General features: G+C 42.7%; 1 protein-coding gene across 1 annotated transcript in view; it reads left to right on the forward strand.

Moving 5' to 3' along the window:
- Positions 1-4227: 4227 nt before the first annotated feature.
- Positions 4228-12005, forward strand: part of LOC126252955 (uncharacterized) — a 217176-nt gene continuing 209398 nt past the window's right edge. The window contains exon 1 of the mRNA XM_049953968.1: positions 4228-4342. The gene's annotated coding sequence lies outside the window, so the exon portion shown is untranslated. The remainder of the gene's footprint in view (positions 4343-12005) is intronic.

Raw genomic sequence — 12005 nt, forward strand, 5'->3', positions numbered from 1 at the left:
GTTTTTCCATCGGATAGTGACATATGATGAAAAACGGATATATTTTGAGAATCCTAAGCGTCGTAAACCGTGAGTTAATCCAGGCAAACCATCGATATCCAGTGCAAGACCAAATCGCTTAGGAAAGAAGACAACGCTCTGTGTTTGGTGGGATCGGAAGTGTGTGATCTAATATGAGCTGCTAAAATCTGGTGAAACCGTTAACACTGATCGCTAGCAACAGCAAATGATCGATTTGAACCGAGTATTACGTGGAAAACGACCATAATATGGAAAAAAGCAACACGAAGTCATATTGCTCCATGATAACTCCCCATCACACACAGCAAAAGGTGTCAGGGAAACGATTGAGGGGCTCAGTTGGGAAATATTGGGGCATGTGGCTTTTTCTCCAGACTTGGCTCTGTCCAATTATCATCTATTTGTATCAATGGAACACGCTTTCACTGAACAACGTGAAATGTTATGTGAGCCTCACTGCCCCTTCCTTTAACTAATTTGTGCCTGATTTTATTCTGAGAAGCTCAGTAATGTATGTAAATACCGTAAATGTAAATTTGATTCAAAAAGTGCTTGAAGTGAAGTGAAGCGCAGCTGGACAGCAACAAACTCTTTAGCGCGCAATTCCCGAAACGATAGTAGTAGTGAATCTTTGAGTATGGACTCTAAAAAAGACAATTGATTTATTAAGAAAAAGAGGATTGTTAATCTGTATCTTGTGGAAAGAGGACGTGTTGCTAGAGAGTCACTGAGAACGTATTGTTACATTTAATGAAAATTGCTGTTTCAGTGATAAAACCGAGTAAAGTACATGTAATAGTTGCCAAACATTTATGTATACACATTTTCTGGAAGTGAAGAATAGAAATATCTTGCTTTTGAAAAAGGAGGTGAACTTCATTGTCGTCGCCGGCTATCATCCGACAGAACTGCAACTGTACAAAGTTCGCTAAAATACAGGAAAGGAAATGCATTCTCTATAGTTTTCATTCAATACATACCAACCTCTCATAATTTCTTAATTGCAGCAATTGGATTATGTTCCTGTATAATAGTATGGTGCTGAACTCCAATGACCGGCCGGCCGGAGCGGCCGAGCGGTTCTAGGCGCCACAGTCTGGAACCGCGCGACCGCTACTGTCGCAGGTTCGAATCCTGCTTCGGGCATGGATCTGTGTGATGTCCTTAGGTTAGTTAGGTTTAAGTAGTTCTAAGTTCTAGGGGACTGATGACCCGAGAAGTTAAGTCCCATAGTGCTCAGAGCCATTTGAACCATTTTTCCACGGACCAATTTTGATGCAGCAGGACGTGTAGTTTGAAGGAAGTTTTTCTGCTAAGCAATCTCCTTTTCCAAAAGCAAGATATTTCTATTCTCCGCTTCCAGAAAATTTGTACACATAAACGCTTGGCACTATTACACATACTTTACTCGGTTTTATCACTGAAACAGCAATTTTCATTAAAGTAACAATACGTTCTGAGCGACGCTCTAGCAACACGTCCTCTTTCCACAAGATACAGATTAACAGTCCTCTTTTTTTTTTAATAAAACAATTGTTTTTTTTTTTCTAGAGTTCATACTCAAAGATTCACAACTACTGTCGTTGCGGGGATTGCGCGCTAAAGAGGTTTTGTTTCTGTCCAGCTGCGCTTCACTTCAAGTACTTTTTGAATCAAATTTACATTTACGGTATTTACATACATTACTGAGCTTCTCAGAATAAAATCAGGCACAAATTAGTTAAAAAAAAGGGGGGACAGTGAGGCTCACATAACATCAGAAACGCTTCAATTAGTATGGAAATGTACGAAAATGGCTCGCTGTCTGATTCGCTTCCAAAGAAGAACCATTTTTTATAGGGTGACGCAGAAGCAGCAGAAATGCATAAGCAGCAATGCAGATTATTGCGAATACAATATTATTTATCAGTTTCAGACAACAGACGTACCTGGTAAGAATCATGTCGTGCCTTTGGTACTGTCCAGGGGACCGTCATCAATCACGGTGACCTCTGTCATTGTTGTCTCTGAATGTGTCATTTCTGTTAGGCTCATTGCGTATTTCTTTCAGTTATCTTCTGTACCATACTGTAGCAATTTCTTCTGTGTACAGGTCAAGTTTCATCGCGCTGTGTTACTTAGCATGGGAAAGCAAAGAGAGCTTCACTGCAAATTTAAACGCAGCCAAAACCTCTGAGACCAACAGAAGTTAAAGCATGTCAAAGTTAGCGTAAGGTGGGCTATGCGTGAAGCGTTCAGTGAATTCGAAAGTAAAATTCTATGTACCGACTTGACAGAAAATCCTAGGAAGTTCTGGTCTTACGTTAAATCAGTAAGTGGATCGAAACAGCATATCCATTGCATTGCATTGCATTGAAGCAGAGGATGACACGCGTAAAGCTGAAATACTAAACACCTTTTTCCAAAGCTGTTTCACAAAGGAAGACCGCACTGTAGTTCCTTCTCTAAATCCTCGCACGAATGAAAAAATAGCTGACATTGAAATATGTGTCCAAGGAATAGAAAAGCAACTGAAATCACTCAACAGAGGAAAGTCCACTGGACCTGACGGGATACCAATTCGATTCTACACAGAGTACGCGAAAGAACTTGCGCCTTCTAACAGCCGTGTACCGCATGTTTCTAGAGGAGCGGAAGGTTCCAAATCATCGGAAAAGAGCACAGGTGGTTCAAGTTTCCAAGAGGGGTCTTCGAGCAGATGAGCAAAACTATAGCCTCATATCTCTGACATCGATCTGTTGTAGAATTCTAGAACATGTTTCTTGCTCGCGTATCATGTAATTTCTGGAAACCCAGAATCTACTCTGTAGGAATCAACATGGATTCCGGAAACAGCGATCGTGTGAGACCCAACTCGCTTTATTTGTTCATGAGACCCAGAAAATATTAGATACAGGCTCCCAGGCACATGTCGCCTGATAAACAAAGTAAGAGCCTACGGAATATCAGACCAGCTGTGTGGCTGGATTGAAGAGCTTTTAGAAACAGAACACAGCATGATTTTCTGAATGGAGAGACGTCTACAGACGTTAAAGTAACATCTGGCGTGCCACAGTGGAGTGTTATAGGACCATTGCTTTTTACAATATATATAAATGACCTAGTAGATAGTGTCGGAAGTTCCTTGCGGCTTTTTGCGGATGATGCTGTAGTATACAGAGAAGTTGCAGCATTAGAAAATTGCAGCGAAATGCAGGAAAATCTGCAGCGGATAGGCACTTGGTGCGGAACAAACACTGGTAGCAGTTACTTCTGTAAAATATCTGGGAGTATGCGAACGGAACGATTTGAAGTGGAATGATCACATAAAATTAATTGTTGGTAAGGCGGGTACCAGGTTGAGATTCATTGGGAGAGTCCTTAGAAAATGTAGTCCATCAACAAAGGAGGTGACTTACAAAACACTCTTTCGACATATACTTGAGTATTGCTATTCAGTGTGGGGTCCGTACCAGGTCGGGTTGACAGAGGAGATAGAGAAGACCCAAAGAAGAGCGGCGCATTTCGTCACAGGATTATTTGGTAAGCGAGATAGCGTTACGGAGATGTTTAGCAAACTCAAGTGGCAGACTCTGCAAGACAGGCGCTCTGCATCGCGGTGTAGCTTGCTGTCCAGGTTTCGAGAGGGTGCGTTTCTGGATGAGGTATCGAATATATTGCTTCCCCCTACTTATACCTCCCGAGGAGATCACGAATGTAAAATTAGAGAGATTCGAGCGCTCACGGAGGCTTTCCGGCAGTCGTTCTTCCCACGAACCATACGCGACTGGAACAGGAAAGGGAGGTAATGACAGTGGCACGTAAAGTGCCCTCCGCCACACACCGTTGGGTGGCTTGCGGAGTATAAATGTAGATGTCGATGTAGCTACTTTTGTCTTCAAGTTTTGCACACCAGTGTAACAAAACGCCTCTCTGGAGAGGGATTGGAACAAAGTGGACACGATGGAAGGAAAAGGAAAGTGACTGTAACATCTCCTCGTAAGATTCCCTTGTGGAGCGCAGCTTACGCAGTTTATCATCTTGAATGCACTGCATTGTAACAGAGGACGCCGCACGCGATCCTCGCACACAGCCACCAGCACCGGCGCCAGACTCACGGCCGGCCGTGGTGCGGCTTTCGGCACAACAGGTGTCGCGGCAGTAGGTATTAGCAGGCAGCGCTGAGCCTGTGATAACAGTCACCTGGGCCCGTAACGCAGTGTTCGGCGATAACGTAGTCCCGGCCGTGTCGCGCACCCAGTGCTCAGTGTGTGTGTGAATGTGTTTGTGCTCGGACTAGCCAGACGCGCTTTCAGGAGGGCGCGTGGGAGTCGGAGCAAAGGTAAGGGACCAGTGCGAACCCCGGGGAAGGGTGTAAACCGACTCACAACACAGGCAACAGTGCAGTTCCAACAGCAAACCTCTTTAACGCAGCTGCTGGCTCTCACTGAATATTACACCACTCTTCAGAAAGTATTCGTACTCCTAGTAGAAATAACCTTGAAGCTTTGATGCGCTATGTGTGTTTTGAATGAAATCGAACGTTTAGGAAACTACAAAGACGCTCATTTTATGCGAAAGCTCTGGGGGAGACAAAGTAAATAGCTCGTCACTGTTATTGTCTGTTGTGCAATTAAACCCAGTGTTATGTATTTACGCCATACACGCAGATGGTGTTTATGCATGTAGCAGATGCTAAGAGCCCCGCGCTTTTACGGGTGTCACACATTTTTTGGAGAAATTAACCATTATCTATTTATTTATATGTGCCTTTATTTCACCTAGCAAGATTAGGGACTTCGTGTCAACTCTTACATCTAATTAAACATCCTAATAAGTCATCAATAAAATTTTTAAAGTACATGAACAACATATAGCCTAATAGTGATGATAATAATAGTAATAATGATATGTGTAGTGACGAATACATGAAAGTTAAGAAATACCACTCTCATTAACATTGCCTTTAAGAATTTCCTAATTACTTTCTTGTCGAATGTGAGTAATGACATATAACACAAAATGGTGTTAGCAGCACAAAAGGAACCAGTGTGGACAAGAATTCGTCTGAACAGAGCAAGAACGAGAAATAATAGGGTAAGATTATTACATGAAATAGAGGAAAACTACAGAAATAGAAAGGGATGAGAAAAGCTTCGACAGTTTACAGTGTGACAAAGAAAACAGCTGGAACATGCCGAGAGGAAGCCGTGTCAGCGATAACAGATAAAGCTTCCAGTTGCTGCTGAATTCAGAGTGGTTTTGGATAAGACACAACTGTTAGCAGCGCTGCTGCTACGGTCGCCGGTTCGAATCCTGCATCGGGCATGGATATGTGTGATGTCCTTAGGTTAGTTCGGTTTAAGTAGTTCTAAGTCTAGGGGACTGATGACCTCAGATGGTTAAGTCCCACAGTGCTTAGAGCCATTTGAACCATTTGAGTAGGAGAAAGACAAAGATTTACTGTTATGAATGGGTACAACCAAGATGACGGACCTATCAGACCTTGTAATGCAGTTGTGAAACAATAGATATTTGTTATGTGAGAGAGGTGTTGAGGACACCAGTAACTAAAAAACCGAAAATCAAGTCGCAGTTTTGAGATGAAAATAATGACACTGTTTAGGATTACAGGGGTTGCACAAAAATGTGGAAACACCTCGAGAAATCCATGCTTGAACATAAACACAGATATTAGCCAAGACTCCTGGTTGCGCTGTTGTATTTGACCACGAAGAGCACCTGTGAAAAGTCCTCAATACGTTGCAAGCGTCGTCGAGATCAGAACAGTGTTCGGTGTAGTTGAAGGTGCGTTATGTAGGAGCTAAGTGAATTCGAACCTCGGCACATTGTTGGTGTTCGTATGGTGGGTGCTTCTAACCGAGGGAACGAAGTGTTGGTGTTTCAAGAACCACCATTTTGAAGATTCATGCAGCATAGAGGGAAGGCGGAAAAACATCATCTGCTATGCCACAACGCGGATGCAATATGTGTTTAGTGACCGTGGCACTCAATCATTGAAGAAGACCGTGAAGGAAGATATGAGAACTTTTGTATCCCGCCTGGAAGGCGACGCGTGGGTCTGCTCCTGTAAACGGAAGGGTAGGCCGAATGTAGGAAGTGAGTAGGAGCAGGAAAAGGTAGAACACGTCGGTACTGCTTGTCAAATTATAGATGTTTACTATAGGCAAAAACAAGTTAATAAATGGTTACATAACTTTGCACTGAGGTACGAAGCCTTAGACCCGTCGTAAGTAGTACATAGTCTTAATAGCAATCCAACACCCTCGGAAGCTGAAGTGATGTTTTTAGGCCGTCTGCTCTTGATCAACTGGGGAGGATCTCTATCGGAGCTCGCAGATCTCAACAGCACCGGCTGGAGGGCGCTGTCGTCGGTGTCTGTCGTAGTGCCAGCTTAAGAACTTGCACCTATGCCGTGTCATCGTAGCTATCGATACCACAAGAACGACATCTGAGAAGTCACTGCAGAACTGAATGTCGCACTCGCGAACAATGTCAGCACCAAAACAACACGAAGGGAGTTCCGTAAGCAGGGAGTTGAGGGGCGAACTAGAATTCCAGAGATGCAGATGCCGAAACAGGAAAATGTGGTGTCGAAGCCCTAAAATCTGGCCTATGGAGCAATGGAAAGTGTCATTGGTCGGAAGAGTCTACTTCCACACTGTTTACAGTTACCAGCCGAATGCACGTCCCAAGAGTGAAACTTGGCGGGGGTTCGGTGATGGTTTGGGCAGCCGTGTCGTGGTATTCCATGGACCCTTTGGTTACTGTGCATGGTAGTGTGACTGCCAAGGATTTTGTGACCATTTTGGCTGATCTGGTCCGTCCCAAGGTACAGTGTTTGATGCACGATAGCAATGATGTATTCCTGGACGATAGAAGGCCCCCTGTTCATTCAGCGCGTATCGGACGATACTGGTTTAGTGAGCACGAGGATGCGTTGTTGGATCTTCCTTGACGACAGCAGTCACAAAATCTCAATATTATTGAGCTTTGAGGTCTACTTTGGTGAGAAGGGTGCTTGATGGCTATTCACCTCCATTGTCTTCACCTGAACTCGTCACTATTTTGCAAGAAGAAAGGTATAAGATTGTTTTGAAACCTGTATTTACCCATACCATAACGACTTGAAGCTTTTTTGAATGCCAACGAGTTTCCTACACCAAATTATACGTGGTAATGTGCTGTGTTTTGGTGTTTCCATATTTTTGTCACCCCCTCCGCCGTATGTGCAGTTGGCTGTGCAGCATCTTAAAGCACTGGAAATAATAAATCGGTGACATAAAATTATGTGCCGTTTCGAATGTTTTAAGAATACATTCGACGTGATTCTGTTTTTATTAAGCCAAATTTTATGTATTACAAATTAGCATATGACTTTCATTTACATGTTATGTTGCACTATGGTCTGCTGCGCATGCTCTACACCGTAATAATGTCGACAGATATTGTTTGCATTATAGTGTCACCAACGCTCGCCTAAAAATCGTCTGTTGATATGCCTCTCACACTAAACGACGCAGGACGGTCGGACAGCCAGAATACTTCCAAATTCCGACAGCCATTCGTTAGAGTTACAATTACTGAGACTCCAGCTCACTTCTGTTTTGTGTATCTTTCACCAATTTTGAATTTGAGCACAAAGTGTCTTTACACAATGTTTGTTTACCATGTTCCAAGACATTTCTGTAAACCTTTCATACACACTTTTATGGTAACGCCACTCGGATACATCAGTATTACACAAGCACAACGTGGGTTAGACTGTCTTAGTTGGTGTGTCACGTTTTTCTGTACACTATTGTCTTATTGTGCCGTTAAATTTTGTTCAGTCACGTTGTAATGTACGCAATTGTCTTATTGTGCCTTGAAATTTTGGTCTGTCTAGAATTGTTTGTAATGTTATAATACTACCCATTTATCATTTTAATGTGACCTGTCACCATGTAATCAATTTCAAGACAGTCTGCAGCAGTCAGTGCCTGCTCTGCTTGTCGGTAATTATGGGGATGGTAAAAATCTGGAACAGTGGTTGCCTTGCACTCTCCACGAAGTGAAACAAGAGATGAGCGCCCTGTGCAGTATCATTGTACGCAAACCTCAAGTAGGTAGGCGTCTAAAAGTTTCATTTCAAGTTGTAAGACTTAGTAAACAATGGTTTTCTTCCTTCGTGTATGTACCGAGCTAGTAAACTGTGACGTGTAGGTTTAATAACTTGAGGAATGTTGATTACGTTGCTGAGATAATGGTTCAAAAATTAAGCTATACGGAAAAACAGGGATTTATTAACCTCTAATATAAATTTAAGTGCTAGGAAGTTTTTCTTGAAGGTACACACAACAAAAAAAGTTTTTCATCACCTCGGTTCCGGCAGTTCCAGAACCTATACAGAAAATTGGAATAGAGATCAACATAAACATCACTTCCGCCCTTGTTATTGCTCATGAAAACCACACACTGCATGTTGTACCGCCATACAGACCTTCAGAGGTGGTGGTCCAGATTTCTGTACACACCGGTACTTCTAATACCCAGTATCACGCCCTCTTGCACTGATTAATGCCTGTATTCGTCGTGGCATACTATCCACAAGTTCATCAAGGCACTGTTGGTCCAGATTGTCCCACTCCTCAACGGCGATTCGGCTTAGACCCCTCAGAGTGGTTGATGAGTCACTTCGTCCTTTTCAGTCTATCCCAGGCATGTTCGACAGGGTTCATGTCTGGAGAACATGCTGGCCATTCTAGTCGAGCGATGTCGTCATCCTGAAGGAAGTCATTCACAAGATGTGCACGATGGGAGCCCGAATTGTCGTCCATGAAGACGAATGCCTCGGCCATATGCTGCCGATACGGTTGCGCTATCGGTCGGAGGATGGCATTCACGTATCGTACAGCAGTTACGGCGCCTTCCATGACCACCAGCAGCGTACGCCGGCCCCACATAAAGCCACCCCAAAACAGCAGGGATCCTCCACCTTGCTGCACTCGCTGGACAGTGCGTCTAAGGCGTTCAGCCTGACCGGGTTGCCTCCAAACATGTCTCCGACGATTGCTGGTTGAAGGCATATGCGACACTCATTGGTGAAGAGAACGTGATGCCAATCCTGAGCGGTCCATTCGGCATGCTGTTGGGCCCATCCGTACGGCGCTGCATGGTGTCGTGGTTGCAAAGATGGGCCTTGCCATGGACGACGGGAGTTAAGTTGCGCATCATGCAGCCTATTGCGCACAGTTTGAGTTGTAACACGACGTCCTGTGGTTGCACGAAAAGCTTTATTCAACATGGTGGCATTGCTGTCAGGGTTCTTCCGAGCCATAATCCGTAGGTAGCTGTCATCCACTGCAGTAGTAGCCCTTGGGCGGCCTGAGCGAGGCATATCATCGACAGTTCCTGTCTCTTCTGTATCTCCTCCACGTCCGAACAACATCATTTTGGTTCACCCTGAGACGCCTGGACATTTCCCTTGTTGAGAGCCCTTCCTGGCACAAAGTAACAATGCGGACGCGATCGAACCGCGGTATTGACCGTCAAGCCATGATTGAACTAAAGACAACACGAGCCGTGTACCTCCTTGCGGAACGACTGGAACTGATCGGCTGTCTGACCCCCTCCGTCTAATAGGCGCTGCTCATGCATGGTTGTTTACATCTTTGGGCGGGTTTAGTGACATCTCCGAACAGTCAAAGGGACTGTGTCTGTGATACAACATCCACAGTCAACGTCTATCTTCAGGAGTTCTGGCAACCGGGGTGATGCAAAACTTTGTTTGATGTGTGTATTTATTGAAATGTAGCCTTTTATGGAAGAGAAAAGTGGATCATAGGCAGTTCAGACAAGAAGAAGATAGAAGCTTTTTAAATGTGATGCTATAGAAAAGCGCTGTAAATTAGATGGATAGGTCGGATAACACATAAGAAGGTACTGAAACGAATTGGAGGAAAAAGAAATTTATGACATAGTGTGACTAAAGGAAGTGACTGGTTGATAGGACGCATACTGGGGCAGCAAGAAATGTTCAATTCGGTAATTGAAGGATTTGTGGGAGTAAAAATTGTAGGAGGAGACCAAATACAGTAAGGTGGTTCAGATGGATGAAGGCTGCAGCAGTTACGTAAAGAGGCTTGCACAGGATGGAGTAGCGTGGAGAGCTGCATGAAACCAGATTTCGGACTGAAGACCACAACAGCAGCAGCATCTGCTAGTGCTTAAATTGCGCACGTGGAAACATTTAATCAGACGTTACCTTCACACATTATATGGAAGTGAAATATAAAATCTAAAAAATATGAGTACATATAGCGACTTTAAGTCGTTCCTAAATATACGATCCGCTTGCATTTCTAAAATCTTCAACATTTATCTGAAATAGTTACCGCATCCACTGTGTCAACGTTCGTTTTTGCACGTACAAAATTTCTGTGAAATTTCTTATCACGACAGTGAAATAAAACTGCATCGATGTGTTGCGAGTATTGCGCCTGTGTGCGTTGGAAGAATACACTAGAAGAATATTCCGTCTTTCCTTTGAGAAAATATCGCCGCCTACCGTTTTCGCGTTTGCTCTCAAGCCCTGAAACGTTCGCGCAAGTTCGCAACATAACGGAAACTAGAGACAGATTTTTCAGGCAACTAATTGTAATTCCTCCCACTGATAATACTTTTCGAAATAACTCAAACAATCTGGCAACCTCGCAACTTCCGTTGTATAAACAGATTATAAAATGAACCTACTTCTTAGAGGACTAATTAAATCAATAACACATGAAAATATTTTCAGCGGCCGTTATTTTAGTCCAAGCAAAATTTATTTTCGATTGTTACTATGCAGACGTACCCCAAAATCGCTGTTTCACGTTTTCCCACATAGAATTGTCGGCGGAGGAAGGAGAATTTATTTATCTTTACGCTCGGTTTCTTTGTTAAGGAGTTGAGGACTTTGTTATTAAAGAAAACAGCCAAATAATAAGTGATAACAGCCAGGTATCAATGTATTTAATTATTAGTTCCTTGAAGTAGATCAGAAGAATGGCACGGACGGTGAAGGGATGAAGCAGTAAAATTCTCTCGTGTGCAAGGAGCAATGCTTCATACATAAGACAAATTACAATTACTCGATGCTCTGCCAAAGATATAAGAATGTAGTTAACTCCAAAACCAACAATTCCGAACATGGTAATATCTTGGGTAAAGTACCAACATATTCTTCACATTTATACAATGTTTTTAATCACATAAGCAGAACACATCATTATCAATGGGGATATTTCGAGACAGACTGAAATATGCAATTGTAAGACCCCTTCACAAGAAAGGTAGTAAAACAGATACAAAAAATTACCGACCAGTCCTACTATTTACCTCCATCTCGAAGATAATCCTAAGAATTGTGTATGCAACAACACGTGACACACCCCTCTCAAAAGAAGGTACTGAATCTGCCTCAGTGAAACTGCGAATTCAGAATGGGAACAATCACTACAGGTGTACCATAAGGATTGATATTTGATCCGTTCTTGTTAACGTACTTGATCTTCCATCATACACCCATGATGAAATAGTTCTCTTTGCTGACGATACATGTATTATAATCAAGCCTAATTGAGTAACTTCCACACTTGTAAATGTAAATAACGTTTTCTTGAAAATTAATAACTCGTTCTCTGCAAATGGGCAGTCACTAAATTGAGATAAAACATAATGCATGTAATTCAGTATTGCTCGAGACATGACCATATCATTAGATATAGTGCAAGAGGAACAATCAGTTCAGGAAACAGAACGTTCTAAATCATTAAATGTTCGTATTACTAATAACCTGAACTTGAAATAACATTTTACAGATAATGTTTAACGTCTTATCTCTGAAACTTTTGCATTACGGATATCAGATTTTGGAGATGAAAACTTAGAAAAGTTGACTTACTTTTCTATTTTTATTCACTAATGAGTTGTAGCATCACAAGCAGAGATAAGTCGTCATT

This window comes from Schistocerca nitens, chromosome 4 (assembly GCF_023898315.1).
Source record: "Schistocerca nitens isolate TAMUIC-IGC-003100 chromosome 4, iqSchNite1.1, whole genome shotgun sequence".
NCBI classification, from domain to species: domain Eukaryota; kingdom Metazoa; phylum Arthropoda; class Insecta; order Orthoptera; family Acrididae; genus Schistocerca; species Schistocerca nitens.